This window comes from Bufo bufo, chromosome 2 (assembly GCF_905171765.1).
Source record: "Bufo bufo chromosome 2, aBufBuf1.1, whole genome shotgun sequence".
NCBI lineage: Eukaryota > Metazoa > Chordata > Amphibia > Anura > Bufonidae > Bufo > Bufo bufo.
Genome location: NC_053390.1, coordinates 313,094,059 through 313,109,001, shown reverse-complemented (window position 1 = coordinate 313,109,001; position 14,943 = coordinate 313,094,059). Strand labels below are relative to the sequence as shown.

The following is a 14,943-nucleotide window of genomic DNA, read 5'->3' as shown; positions in this document are numbered from 1 at the left end:
ATAACATATAATGGTCATTACGTGATGGATTACCATTGTTTACTGGTGGTCTGCAGTTAGGATATACTTGCATGAAGGAAGGAGGTGGTTCAGTGCTCTGATAGTCCTTGTTACATCACCCCATTATACTCCACATTTGCTTAATGAGTGCCATCCTCAGACCTCTCGGTCTATATCACTGGGCATGCAGCATCTGAGCCTAGGATGTTGAGATGACTGTTTTCCACACTTGAGTGACTACTCCCCTCACAACTTCTTGTGAACCTGTAGCACTCTGGCCATCCATCGGTGGTCTCCACTCCTAGTGTGACTTGCGTAGCTTGGCTGGAAGGCTATACTGAGGCTTCAGGCATGGTGACTCTTCTGCCCTGACAGCTCACACCGGTCCTGTCTGCAGAGGAGCAGTTGCTATAAGATCAGTTCATTGCTTGCTAGGTTGGGCATCTGAACCCAGACGTGAACCCAGGCTTTGGTGGTGCTGCATTTTCTCCTTGTGTCCAGAGCTACTTTCCAACTTAGGCACCCGTAGTTGAGCAGAGGGTTTCACTATGATTTTTAGCTTCCTAGGCTTTTCAGTGGCTATTGTACCCTAAATGCTCAGGTTTCCTTTGACATTGACTACTGCTCTTGCCAATGGGAACAAAAAATTGTCCATTTCATATAGAGGACACAACTACTTAATTTAAAGTGCATTTACATCTTCAGATAAAGTGCATCATCACATTTTTACAGCACAAATTCATAAGCATTATCCATACTAATTTAAAAAAAACACAGCATCTGAATACAGTCAAGGATAATCCATTAGTACTTAACCATTCAAGGAGCCAATTCAGTTCAGGTGGAGAAGTAGCTTGTTCACACACGTAGTCTGCAGTGTTTCAGGGGTGACCCCTGAAATGTTGCAGACTGTGTGTGTGAACTGAACTGGAGCCTTGAATGGCTATGGATAATGCATATGAATTTGTGCTGTAAAACTGTGATGATGCACTTTATCTGAAGAAGTACAGTAAATGCACTTTAAATTAAGTTGTTGTTGTGTCAAGTATATGGAGTGGGCTTGTGAGGATTGGGAGTGTCCTCTGACACACTGTTACACAGCTATCTGTACTCTTCAATCTGCTTCCCTTACCTTTGACCTCTCCGAGTCCTGTAACACAGTCAGCCTTAGAATCTCTTCCTCCATCCAACTTGTCAAACTCCACCTCCCCTTATAAAAGACTTTAAGGGTATCTGAACAGACTACAGGGCTTTAAAGGGGTTGTGTCACTTCAGCAAATGGCATTTATCATGTAGAGAAAGTGAATACAAGACACTTACTTATGTATTGTGATTGTCCATATTGCTTCCTTTGCTGGCTGAATTAATTTTTCCATCACTTTATAGACTGCTCATTTTCATTGTTATGACCACCCTGGAATCCATCAGTGGTGGTCGTTCTTGCACATTGTAGGAAAAAGTGCCGGCCTCTCTGGTAGTTGAGAATGAGGGCGCGCACATAGGCTGCTGCTGCAGTACGCAGCCCTGCAGGGTATTGCGATAGTGAGGTCACGGTTACTAGGCAAACAAGGGTTGCTCTTGGTTACTCACAGTTTATAGGATGACCCTGGGCAGGCGTACAGCAGTGATGGAGAGGCTGGCACAGAAGTCCTCTGGGGCACTCTCAGTGTATAGGGACCAGGCCGGTGGTAGGTGAGGTGCCCTGGGTGTTGCAGGTTTAATGTGCCTGTGGCAAGATCCCTTTAAGATTCGTGACGCCAGTGCCGGTAACGGTGGCACACCGATTCATAGCAGTAATAAGTGAGGAACACTGTTTGTAGTGAACCAAAACTTCCTTTACTGGAAACAGTTAACTTTGTACAGTCTTTTAGGTTCAGTTCCATAGGTCAATAGCAGTCACAAGCAGACTTTTACAAATAATGGCAGGCAACAATGTTCTTGCTAGATACTCAGAGGGTTAAATACACTCACTGATCAGGCTGCACCTTTTACTCAGAAATCCTGTGCACTATTCCTCAGAACTCCTGTCTGTCTTGATCCCAAGGCCCATATGCCCTATTGGTGGCTTTATCCTTGGTAAAGAAACTTCCTCAGGTATATGTCTCCTTGCATTAGATAGATCCTTCTGCCCTTCAGCTCACTTGTCTGGCTGGAAACACTTCTGCTCTGCTCTGTGCTGTACTTTGTAGGAACTGAAGGTTTATCAGGAGGTAACTCTTCCCCTGGTAACAACTTCTGAGCTAACTCTGGCTCAAGAACCTCAGGCAGGCTAGACTGCACTCACTAGCCTCCTGGACTACACTACTCTTTTCCTGCCTGGGCCTACCTATATATATTAGGGGTTCCCTAGCTCCCTCTACTGTCTAGGAGGAGGAACTACACCCTAACAGGCCTGATACACAGATAAACAGGAAAATGCACATAAAACATCATATACATTACAATGGTCATATTAGCCCGTGTGTAGTGCCCACCTTTACCTAGTGGGACACTACACTGCTGATATGCAGTTCTCTTAGCTTAGCGGAGCAGGCAGAAGCAGGAGCCACTCTTCTCAGCTAATCCTGGCACAGTATATGGTTGCAGAGTACCCATGTGCTATGCAAGGAGTTGTTAATCCCCTGGAGGCATGGGCAGGAGCAGCAATATGTGCTCCTGCCTGCACTCACTGCGCTGCGGCCCTATTCATAAAATGTCTACAGCCTGCACTCCGTACACCGCTGAGCTGTCAACGGTGTACAGAAATGTCAATTTTAAGTGCACAGGGAATTGTTCGCTTTAGGGAAGGGAAACTGTAATAAAAATACAAAACCCATTAATAAAGTATATTAGAAAAACTATTATTAGGGCATTAGGGACATCTTATTAAAATTTTACTCAAAGGTTTAGTTACTCTTTAATGTAAGAAAATTAAAAAAAATAGCAACTATTTAAAGTCAGAAAGCCCACATTATAGCAAACAGCCATCATAATGTTATTCCCCACCAAAAGGTGCAATGTTCTTGCGCCTGATTGGGCCCCTTCAACATGTGGGCCCCATAGCAAATGTTATGGATGCTATGGCTAGTGTTACATCAATGCCCTGTAGGGTGGCTACATCTTCTAAATGACATAACCCCACAAAGCCCCACATGGTGCAGCTTTGTAGCCTTCAGATAAATTGATTTTAAAGTAGACAATCTGAATCAGCCACAGCTATACAACTCTCTTAATCTTTCTTTAAAATTCGGCTCCTCAGCTCCAGAGGGCCTGAATGGCCAAAGAAAACTTTTGTAAGGATTTTCATTTGCACTGCATTCTGGTATAGAATTTTGTTTTGCTCTGGTCAGTGACTGTGGTGGTGTCACCATAGAGAGATTCCAAGTACTCAATATTAGCGTCCATTTTATCTCTGCTATAGAGGCAGAACTAGGTTGGGCGCTCGGTGTAAGCTAGCCATAATTCCAACCATTCTGAAGGTAAGACAGATTTCCCACCAAACTTGTGCATGTTTATAAACACCAGTTTTATGGGAATGATTATAGGTGTTGGCCCTGTGTTGCTGGTGACCTCTGGGTTCTTTACACTTTAGTTCATCTTTCCAATATGCCAAGATGTGAACAGTTAGTGGTTGATGAAATATCAAGCAAGTCATGTTTTTGGGAACCATACCTACATTCCAGCAACAAACACAGCTCTAAACACGGTTACCAAGACAAACACTAAGCACTTGGAGGGAAGGAACATAGAGCATCACCACTGGCTCTACCTTCAGAGGTTTGGCTATTATGACCTTGTATATACAGTAAGTTCATAACTTTCACACTTAGGTCAGGTGAAACACTTGACCAATAACAGTCTCAGTCTGGCCATGTCCTAGTAACATTTCCCAAATATAACACATTCTTGGCTAGGAGTAACTAGAAACAACAGTCCACTGTTGTAACTAATATTCTTGTCACATGACATGGTGCTATACAAGTCCAGTGGGAACACTACCTGAAGCCTGTCTTCTACCTGAAAAGTGGGCTGCTAGTGTCCTTTGAAAACACTGCCACTAGGTGTCCACTAGGAGCATCCTCCTAACAGCTCCACCTAGCTGCTCTCCACCTCCACAAATTTGTAGCAGATATGCTATGTGGACATACCCTAAGAGTTACAAAAAGCTTTATTTGTCTGTCAAGGTCTGTTATGTGAAAACACGCACAAACACATCATGTGCCCCTTCACAACCAGTTAAAGCCATTATACAGCCATTATATATTTTCATCAAACATGTAGGGATTATTGCCGAATACATACCTCCAACAAATGGCTTTGAAGTATGTCACTATATAGGCATACAGTGTCATAGGTTATCAATAGTGTTGATCACGAATATTCTAATTTTGAATTTTTATCGCGAATATAGGTACTTCGAAAATTCGCGAATATTTCAAATATAGTTATATATATTCGTAATTTCGAATATTCGATTTTTTTTTTTCCTTTTTTTTTTATTAGATTATTTTTTTAAAAATCAGTACACATGATCCCTCCCTGCTTCTAGCTTATGGGCCAATAAGAAGGCTGCAATATACTTGACTTTAGGAGTAGTAGTGTTTGCGAATTTTGCTCTATATTCGTTTTTTTCGAATATTCGCTATATTGCTATATATTCTTGTTTTAGAATATTACGAATATTCGAAAAAACAAAGTTATAGCAATATAGCAAATATTCGAAAAAAATCGAATATAGAGCAATTTAGATAATATAGTGCTATAATCTTCTTTGTCTAATAGTTGTAAATTGAAAAATTTGCTAAAAAATTTGAATCCGAAAATTCGCATATTACACAATCATTACCTTGCCGATTATTTCCAAGTAAAAAAAATCGTGAATTTTCGACTAATATTCTACAAAATATTCGCGAAATATCGCGAATTCGAATATGACCCCTGCCGCTCATCATAGTTATCAATAGACTACATGCGAAAATAAAAAAAATTATATCCCATGGTAAAATATGTGTATTTTTGTGTGATGCCTCTGCATACAAAAGTGTAGTTGACTCAGCACCTCCAGCCAGGATCATATGACAAACCGTCCACGACACAGATTGCATCACATGATCTTTTCCTGTAACTGGTGCTTGCAAAAACTGTAATCTGTTGGCTTTTCTTGTGGCTACACAATGATGGGAAAAAATACAGCTCTGTTGAACAAGTTCTGTTTGTGCATTTAAAGAGATTTTCTCATCTCAAAATATGCCATAAATGTGTACAGGTAGACGGGTAACAAACTGACTTGAATACATTACGTTTTTCGTTACTTTGTGTTACAGAATTCCACAATTTGGTTATCAAAGAAATTTTTCATTTCACATGAGGGATTTTATTTGGAACAGGAAATGGTCACACAGTGGAGAAAGGGATTTACGAGTTCAAAATATGCCTTATTTGCTACTTTGTTGAGGTAGACAAGACTGTATTCTTGGTATATTAGAGGAGAAATTTAAATTAAAGTATTATGCCATAAATTGCATATTGTGGAGTAAAAAGAAGCGTGTAGATTCAAAAAAAGGTAAGATGAATGTACTTAAGTGGCCGATGGGGCTGATGTGGCTAGAAAAGTAAAAATTCTACATTGGAAGGCAGAAAAGCCACCAACAATGCAGCTCTAGGAATATTATATGGATTACCTAATGTATGTAGAGAAAACCCAAACTATATCAAAAGGTTATTTGAAGCAAAGTTATGATCATTGGGTTCCAAGGGAGGCAGATAAGAAATCTATTCGTTTTGTCCCTCTCCTTTTTAACTATACAGTTAATGATCCTTTTCCTTAACTTATTCCTGTGGCCTTGGGGAGATATGGTTGGGGGGTACGTCTAAGGCCTCATGCACACGACCGTTGTGTGCATCCGTGGCCGGTGTGCCGTTTTCCATTTTGTTTCGCGGACCCATTGACTTTCAATGGGCCCGTGGAAAAAATCGGAAAATGCACCGTTTTGCAGCCGAGACCGTGATCCGTGTATCCTGTCCGTCAAAAAAATATGACCTGTCCTATTTTTTTGACGGACAACGGTTCACGGACCCATTCAAGTCAATGGGTCCGTGAAAGAACACGGATGCACACAAGATTGGCATCCGTGTCCGTGATCCGTGGCCGTAGGTTAGTTTTTATACAGACGGATCCGAAGATCCGTCTGCATAAAAGCTTTTTCATAGCTGAGTTTTCACTTCGTGAAAACTCAGAACCGACAGTATATTCTAACACAGAGGTGTTCCCATGGTGATGGGGACGCTTCAGGTTAGAATATACTAAAAGAACTGTGTACATGACTGCCCCCTGCTGCCTGGCAGGTGCTGCCAGGCAGCAGGGGGCAGCTTCCCCTGTAGTTAACACATTGGTGGCCAGTGCGGCCGGCCCCCCCCCTCCCTCCCCTGTAGTTAACTCATTGGTGGCCAGTGGGCCCCCCTCCCTCCCCTGTAGTTAACTCATTGGTGGCCAGTGGGCCCCCCTCCCTCCCCTGTAGTTAACTCATTGGTGGCCAGTGCGGCCGCCCCCCCCCTCCCTTCCCTGTAGTTAACTCATTGGTGGCCAGTGGGCCCCCCTCCCTCCCCTGTAGTTAACTTATTGGTGGCCAGTGGGCCCCCCTCCCTCCCCTGTAGTTAACTCGTTGGTGGCCAGTGGGCCTTCTCCCCTCCCTCCCCCTCCTAATTAAAATCTCCCCCCCTATCATTGGTGGCAGCGGAGTGTACCGATCGGAGTCCCAGTTTAATCGCTGGGGCTCCAATCGGTAACCATGGCAACCAGGACGCTACTGCAGTCCCGGTTGCCATGGTTACTTAGCAATTTGTAGAACCATTATACTTACCTGCGAGCTGCGATGTCTGCATCCGTCCGGGAGCTCCTCCTACTGGTAAGTGACATGACCTGTCACTTATCAGTAGGTGGAGCTCCCGGCCGGACGCAGACATCGCAGCTTGCAGGTAAGTATAATGGTTCTACAAATTGCTAAGTAACCATGGCAACCGGGACTGCAGTAGCGTCCTGGTTGCCATGGTTACCGATCGGAGCCCCAGCAATTAAACTGGGACTCCGATCGGTACACTCCGCTGCCACCAATGATAGGGTGGAGATTTTAATTAGGAGGGGGAGGGAGGGGAGAAGGCCCACTGGCCACCAACGAGTTAACTACAGGGGAGGGAGGGGGGGGGGCCCCCCGGCCACCAACGAGTTAACTACAGGGGAGGGAGGGGGGGCCCACTGGCCACCAACGAGTTAACTACAGGGGAGGGAGGGGGGCCGGCCGCACTGGCCACCAATGAGTTAACTACAGGGGAAGGGGGGGCCCACTGGCCACCAATGAGTTAACTACAGGGGAGGGGGGGGCCGGCCGCACTGGCCACCAATGAGTTAACTACAGGGGAGGGAGGGGGGGCCAGCCGCACTGGCCACCAATGTGTTAACTACAGGGGGGGGCTGCCCCCTGCTGCCTGGCAGGTGCTGCCAGGCAGCAGGGGGCAGTCATGTACACAGTTCTTTTAGTATATTCTAACCTGAAGCGTCCCCATCACCATGGGAACGCCTCTGTGTTAGAATATACTGTCGGATTTGAGTTTCACGATGTAACTCAAATCCGACTGTATATTCTAACATAGAGGCGTTCCCATGGTGATGGGGACGCTTCAAGTTAAAATATACCATCGGATTGGAGAAAACTCTGATCCGATGGTATATTAACTCCTGACTTTACATTGAAAGTCAATGGGGGACGGATCCGTTTGAAATTGCACCATATTGTGTCAACGTCAAACGGATCCGTCCCCATTTACTTGCATTGTAATTCAGGACGGATCCGTTTGGCTCCACACGGCCAGGCGGACACCAAAACGACTTTTTTTTCATGTCCTTGGATCCTCCAAAAATCAAGGAAGACCCACGGACGAAAAAAACGGTCACGGATCACGGAAAAACGGAACCCGTTTTGCGGACCGCAAAAAAATACGGTCGTGTGCATGAGGCCTAACAGTATGGCCATGCTGTGAGGTTTCTGCTTTGGCAGACAAAACCAGGTGTGAATAAAAAAAAAGAGGAGAAGTGGCATCTGTCCTTTATACCTTCTTTCCTTTTATGATCCACTTCTGATTTTGTTTTTCTAAACTGCATCAGAATACCTGACCACGTGGCCATACCCTAACAATGTCTATAATGGTCATAGTCACTTCAAGGTAGTTGTACGCAGCAATGGAATCATTCTAAACAGTCTCTTCTGCAATGCCTAACTATGCCTTGAGGAACTTATACTATTTACCTCCACTTATGCTCAGCACTCCAGCACAAGCTCCTTTTTCAGTGTGGGTGGCACTGCTGCGCCGCTTGGCCACAAGCTGAAGCATTAAAGTTTGCCCTACTGATATCTAGAAACCCCAGGATCCGAATGGTTGCTGAAGTAACTTGGTTGTTGGAGGCTTGGTCCTGTAGACACTCAGCACCGGGGCTATATTAACTGACTCCAGTACTTCTCTTGGGCTGATCTAGTGATCACTCTCTGGCTGACCCTTTCAGTTGCGCTTCTCATAGCTTTCTTTGCTACACTGTTTCCCTAGTTCATATGCACTTCTAAGGGAGGCATGGAATAGCTCAGTAAAATTGGCTTTTCCTGTAACCAACCATCTCTTGCAGCCTGGAAGCGGAGCCCAGGTGGGGAAAGATGAAACACAGTGGGGTTTGGTGCAGGTCTCAGAGGTGTGGCCCTCTTGTATTAGACATTTATGGCATTGTCAAACATTGTCTTTATGGCCCTAGATTTGTGTGCAGGGGTACAGTCATACTGGGACAGGCAAGGGCCTTCTTTAATCTGTTGCTACAAAGTTGGAAGCATATAATCATCTAAAAATTACCATATTTGTATGCTGTAACATTAGTAATGAACATTAATTAACATTAATTCAAATGCAAATTAAAAAGGTTGGTTACTTATAAGAATTTTACCTAAATGCACATACAATGCATGCTATGAAACACTCCCCAGTAGATACTTAGGGCTGCTGCCACTGGCTGCCTCTGAAGGACATGGCAGTTTATGGTGAGGCACGGGAGCCTGTAGCTCCCATCCCCATCGTTCAGCCTCATAAGCCTCAGGCCACTAGGCCTGAAGCCTATGAAGAGGTAGAACAGTGCATGAAATCACGGTGACATCACCACAACTTCCTGCGCCAGGTCTCACAGGATGAAGTCATGAAATTTATGGCACCTCACGAGACCCAGCGCAGGAAGGTAAATCTGAAAGTACCAAGTTTTAGAACAGAAGAAGCTGATATATATATATATATATATATATATTTTTTTATGGCTGTACGTTGGCTGTACTGGGGGGGGGGTGTACAGCATTATAGAGGGGGGCGATTCCACAGAGGGGGTCATTCAGTGGATGGGGGCTATGCTTCAAAGGAGGGCCATTCCAGAAAGCGGGTCATTCTACAGATATGAGCCTTTCTATGTACTATAAAGGAGGCATTTCTACAGATGGGGGCCATGCGCCACCCCCCACTATCTTTACGGGTGTACCCTGTGTATTTATCCTAGGTCCTGCACACTGTGTAAAAGTATTTATGGTTTAGTAACTGATTTACATGTAATGTGCCTGGTTCACCAGCAGATGGCGGCGCTTCTGGCAGAACTGAGTTACCTAGAATGAAACCCTTACTTCCATTCTATTCCCCTCTCTAGAGAGGAAGGAGTTAGTTAGTGGTGAGGAAGTCTAGCCTTCCCCTCCTTGGTACAGATTGTGTGGAGTCCAGCTCACCCCTGTAAGGGGAAGGCTGTGTGTCAGCCAGCAGAGAAATGTCTGCTCTTCTGGGCCCAGAGGCCCCAGCTACAAGCCTCTAAAGCCAGGAGGAAAGTTTTCCTAGATCAAGATAAAGTAAGAGACAGACTGCAAGAAGTTAAGTTGCAGTTACAGCAGAAGAGGAAAAGTGTCCTGTTTAATCCAGCTAACATAGCAGAGCTGAGAAAGCTACAGTATAGCAGGGCTGAGATTGTTGCAGAAGTGTTTGCCTGCCAGAACTTGAGCCCAAAAACCTGTTGGTAACCAAGATAAAGTTTGGAAGATTATTCTTTGGTGAAAGTTAATGCCAAGTAAAGCTGTGTTCAACGTTACTACAAGCCTGGACTCAATTATTCCTTTATTATCCAAGTTATTCATCCCTTTTTGCACTGCTTCGTCTGACCACGTCTGGGATCCAAGGATATCCAGGTAGGAGCACTGTGACATGTGCACACAACACCTTCAGAAAGATTGTAGGTCACTCTACACCACTCTGGCAATCCTACACCTGGGTACCAACACTACCACTTACAAAGGGAACTTCATGTCCTCGCTGCTTAAATGCAACTGGTGTCACGACTATTTACTCTGTAAGAGGGACATATATCGTAAAAACCTCCTAAGGGGCAAGGGATACTCCAGACGTCTGGCCTACAGGCGTTGCATATATACTACACAGGGGGCCATTCTATCAATCAGTTTGGGAATTATATACTATCAATAAAGAGGGGGATTTATACTACAGGAGGGCTAAGAACATTATACATATGGCACTGCAGGGGACATTATAATACAAGGAGCACTGCAGTGGTGCTTTAGAAATACTAGGACCACTATAGGAGCATTATAATGACTGGGGATACTATATGGGGCTTTTTTAATACTTGGGGCTCTATAGAGGTGCCTTGTAGATTGGTCTTATTACTTTTGTGAGCTCTAAAGGGGTGCCTTATAGATGGGCCTTGTTACTATAGGCCCACCTTCTTACTATAGGGGGTTTTATTTCTACTAGGGGCCCTACGGGGGCATTATTAATATTGGGAGAACTTTGGGGTCATTATTATATGGCATAATATGGAAAGCATTACTACTAATGGGGTTGCTATTGGGGGTACTATTGCTATTGTGGCAGTCTGGGAGCGATATTAGTATGGCGGTAATATCTTTATGGTACTGTAATACAGTATAGTATTTGGGGTCATTGGTGAGCACAGTGGACTGAGTATTGGGGGTGACAGGATGACAAAGTTGGGGCACCAGGAAGGGAAGGATGATATAAAAGTGAGGAATCTAAGATGTCGTGTTTTAAACTCTAAAGAGTTAAAATAGTTTTTCATGACGGTCTGGTCTGAATGGAGAATTTGAGGAAAGAGGATTTCTACATCAGAGGAGACATTACTGGATGTAAGAGGTGGTGCTAGAAATGCTGGCGCCTTTTCAGTTTTCAACTCAGGAAGCATAAAGAGCAAGAACCATCTATTGCAGGGGTGGACAACCTGTGGCTCTTGAGCCGGGAAGCAGTCAGGCGGCTCACTCTCCACCCCATGCTCAGATCTCCTGATCGGGCACTGTTGCTACTTTGCAGCTCTAGCTCACTATCCACTACGTCCTGATGCACACAGTGTGAGAACGTAGTACGTGGAGACACGCACTACGACCTGACGTTGTGCTCATCAGGTCACAGTGGAGAGCGTGTCAGACTTGCAGAGTAGCAGCTGCCTGAGCAGGAGCCCAGTGCCTGATCAAGAGAGGGAAGAGATTTTTTTTTAATTATAGAACTGAGCATGGGGGTCTGATTTAAGCATGGGAGGTTCTGATCTGAGCAATGGGGGGGTGTCCTGATCTGGGCAATGGGGGTCTGATCTGAGCATGGGGGAGTCCTGATCTGAGCATGGGGGAGTCCTGATCTGGGCAATGGGGGTCTGATCTGAGCAATGGGGGTCTGATCTGAGCATGGGGGGTCTGATCTGAGCATGAGGGTCTGATCTGAGCATGGGGGTCAGATCTGAGCATGGGGGGGCTCTGAGCATAGGGGTTCAGATTTGAGCACGGGGGGCAGATTTGAGCATAGGGGGTCTTGTTTGAGCATGGGTTGGTCAGGTCTGAGCATGGGGGGTCAGATCTGAGAAGGGGGAGATCTGAGCATTGGGGAGGGAGATCTGAGCAGTGAGGGTCTGACACTGGGAGTCTGATTTGTGTTGTCTGATCCGAGCATTGGGGGTCTGATTTGGAGGTCTGATGAGGTTTAGGGATCTTATTTTAGGTCAGATGAGGATTGGGGATCTGATTTAGGAGTCTGATCTGAGGTCTGATAAAAAATATATTATAATTTTTTTCTCTGCTAATGAAAAATAAGAAAAAATATTTTTATCAGACCTCAGATCAGATGAAAAATCTTTTTTTTCTCTTATTTTATTTTGTTAAAACCTAGGTGCATCTTGTAGGGCGAAAAATACTGTGAATTGTGTGTAAATGTATAGCTTGTGGCTCCTGGTAGTCATACGTTGTTTTTTTTGGCTCTTTGTAATGTTGGCCACCCCTGATCTATTGGAAGCAAAATGGCAAAGATCAACTAGTTTACTCACGTGATCACTTTTTTAACCATCCAAGTCTTCATCCTTTTCTGCACAGGAGCTGGACAAGAATAGCAACCATACATATTGATAGACAGCATTTTACAGGCTCTTTGATACTGGTAGATGGTTAAACTTGATTAATCCCTCCGGATAATCTTTCCACTGCTTCAGAGTCCAGTGGTGGAGTGTTTTATAACACGTTAACCCATGCTTAGCTTTGCACATGGTAATCGTAGACTTCTGTGCATGGACCATGGAAGTCAATTTCATTCTGCTCCCGATGCTTAGTTCTTGTACATATGTGTCACTTCTAGAGGCAGTTTAGAACTTTACAGTGAGTGATGTAACAGCAGTTAACTGGGTAAGTTTGCAAACTGTGGTACTTGGTTCTGCTGGGGCAGTATTTTGTGCTGCATTGTGGAATTTGGTTTTGGTGGGGCGTTATTTTAGAGAGATTGTAGAGATTGCAGTGTGGTGTTTGGTTTTATGCATCTGCCTTTGCAATGGGTGTAGCTGAATCACCTGAGCTGAAAAATTAGGAACAGTGTTCACATACTTTTGACCATAGAGGATACATTTATGGTGAAAGAGTCAATTTAACCCTTTATGGAAAGGTGTATACAGTATAAACAGATTACATCCCTGGTTTCTGTGTTTCCACAGGAAATAGTAAAACGAGGTTGTCAGGGTATACCCGCGTTTTATCTGATGCCCAGCTGCTATTAAAAGAATTATACTTATAGTACCTGCTCGCCCCACTCTGGTCCAGCGTGCTGGCTCCCATGTCAATCTTCTGGTCTGCAGCTTGTTTACTTCCTCCCTGGCATAGGCATGATCACCTGCTTCACTGTAGCCAATGATTGGCTTCAGTGGTGACATGTCCACCAGAGACACATGAATTAATAAATTATGTTTTATTGTTATTGAATTATAATAATGTAAAGGTACAGTGTGTGTTTTTTGTAAATCGTTGCTGTCTAAATACAGTGAGTGAGCGAGCGAGTAAGCACTCATATGAATTTGTACATAATCTTTGCATAAAACTTGACTTTACATAGCTAAATACGACTGTATCGTTAATTGACTAAACAATTATCTACTCGTCTAAATGCATCTTTAGATGTGATCTCATTTACATGTACAAATACATCTGTGGTCAATACAAAGAACTGGCAACAGATTTATTCATTCCACTTTACAAAGTCATTCATTACGTGTGGAGGAAAGATGATTTTGTCATCAATACATGAAAGGATTCTTTACAGTTAGAATAGCCAAACCATGGAATGCCAAACCCAAAGAGTTAGTAATGGCAGATACTATGTCAGCAATTAAAAGTGGCTAAAATGCTAAATGCACTGAGCGTTATAATGAATCTAAAAATGAATGTAATATAACTGATCTGAGAAAGGTTGAACTTGATGAACCTGTCTCTTTTTTCAACCCTTGTAAGTATGTAGATACTGCTTCCTAGGTCATGTTTGGGCAAGATGACTGAATTTGAGAAATAGGCATTATTATGGTTTTTCAGCTCTTAATATAATTTTTCCTTCATATATGCCTTTTACTGATAGTTTTTATATTTAAGAGAAATAAGGCCTGACATTGATCATAAATACACATGAAATTACTTACAAAACATTTTTAATGTGTGATAAAATAAAGCCAAATTAATAATGTTTGTTACATATTTCATGTAGGATTGCAGTGGAGGAGAGAGTCAACATTAAAATGCTTCAACTGTAGATATCATTATAGTGGTTTGAGTGGTTGGAATTAGCCAGGATTTCATAACACACAAGTGACATATATTAATTGGATGAAATATAGAGGTTATTTTTTTTTTATTGGTTACTCCAGTAAGAAGTATCTTATCCAAACTGTCAATAAATGGACTGTCCATAGCAAAATATTTGTTAAAGAACATCTGTCATCAGAATGAACCCTACTAAACCAGGCATAATGCCTGGTAGGGTTGATTCTGATAAGAAAAGCAATACCATATTTATGGGTCTGCTGTCCCATTCCCAAGAAATATCACTTTTTAGTTATATATTATTAGGTCTTTGGTGCACCAAGGAAGGAGAGACAGACTGGTACAGAAACAGCAAAGTGCCTATCTGTGAGGGTTTACAACATACACTGCTCAAAAAAATAAAAAGAACACTTAAGCAACACAATGTAACTCCAAGTCAATCACACTTCTGTGAAATCAAACTGTCCACTTAGGAAGCAACACTGAGTGACAATCAATTTCACATGCTGTTGTGCAAATGGGATAGACAACAGGTGGGAATTATAGGCAATTAGCAAGACACCCCCAATAAAGGAGTGGTTCTGCAGGTGGTAACCACAGACCACTTCTCAGTTTCTATGCTTCCTGGCTGATGTTTTGGTCACTTTTTAATGCTGGCGGTGCTTTCACTCTAGTGGTAGCATGAGACGGAGTCTACAACCCACACAAGTGGCTCAGGTAGTGCAGCTTATCCAGGATAGCACATCAATGCGAGCTGTGGCAAGAAGGTTTGCTGTGTCTGTCAGCGTAGTGTCCAGAGCATGGAGGCGCTACCAGG

General features: G+C 43.6%; 1 protein-coding gene across 5 annotated transcripts in view; it reads left to right on the top strand.

Moving 5' to 3' along the window:
• Positions 1–14,943, top strand: part of SYK (spleen associated tyrosine kinase) — a 186,315-nt gene that overhangs the window by 47,868 nt on the left and 123,504 nt on the right. The gene's annotated exons all lie outside the window — the stretch shown is intronic.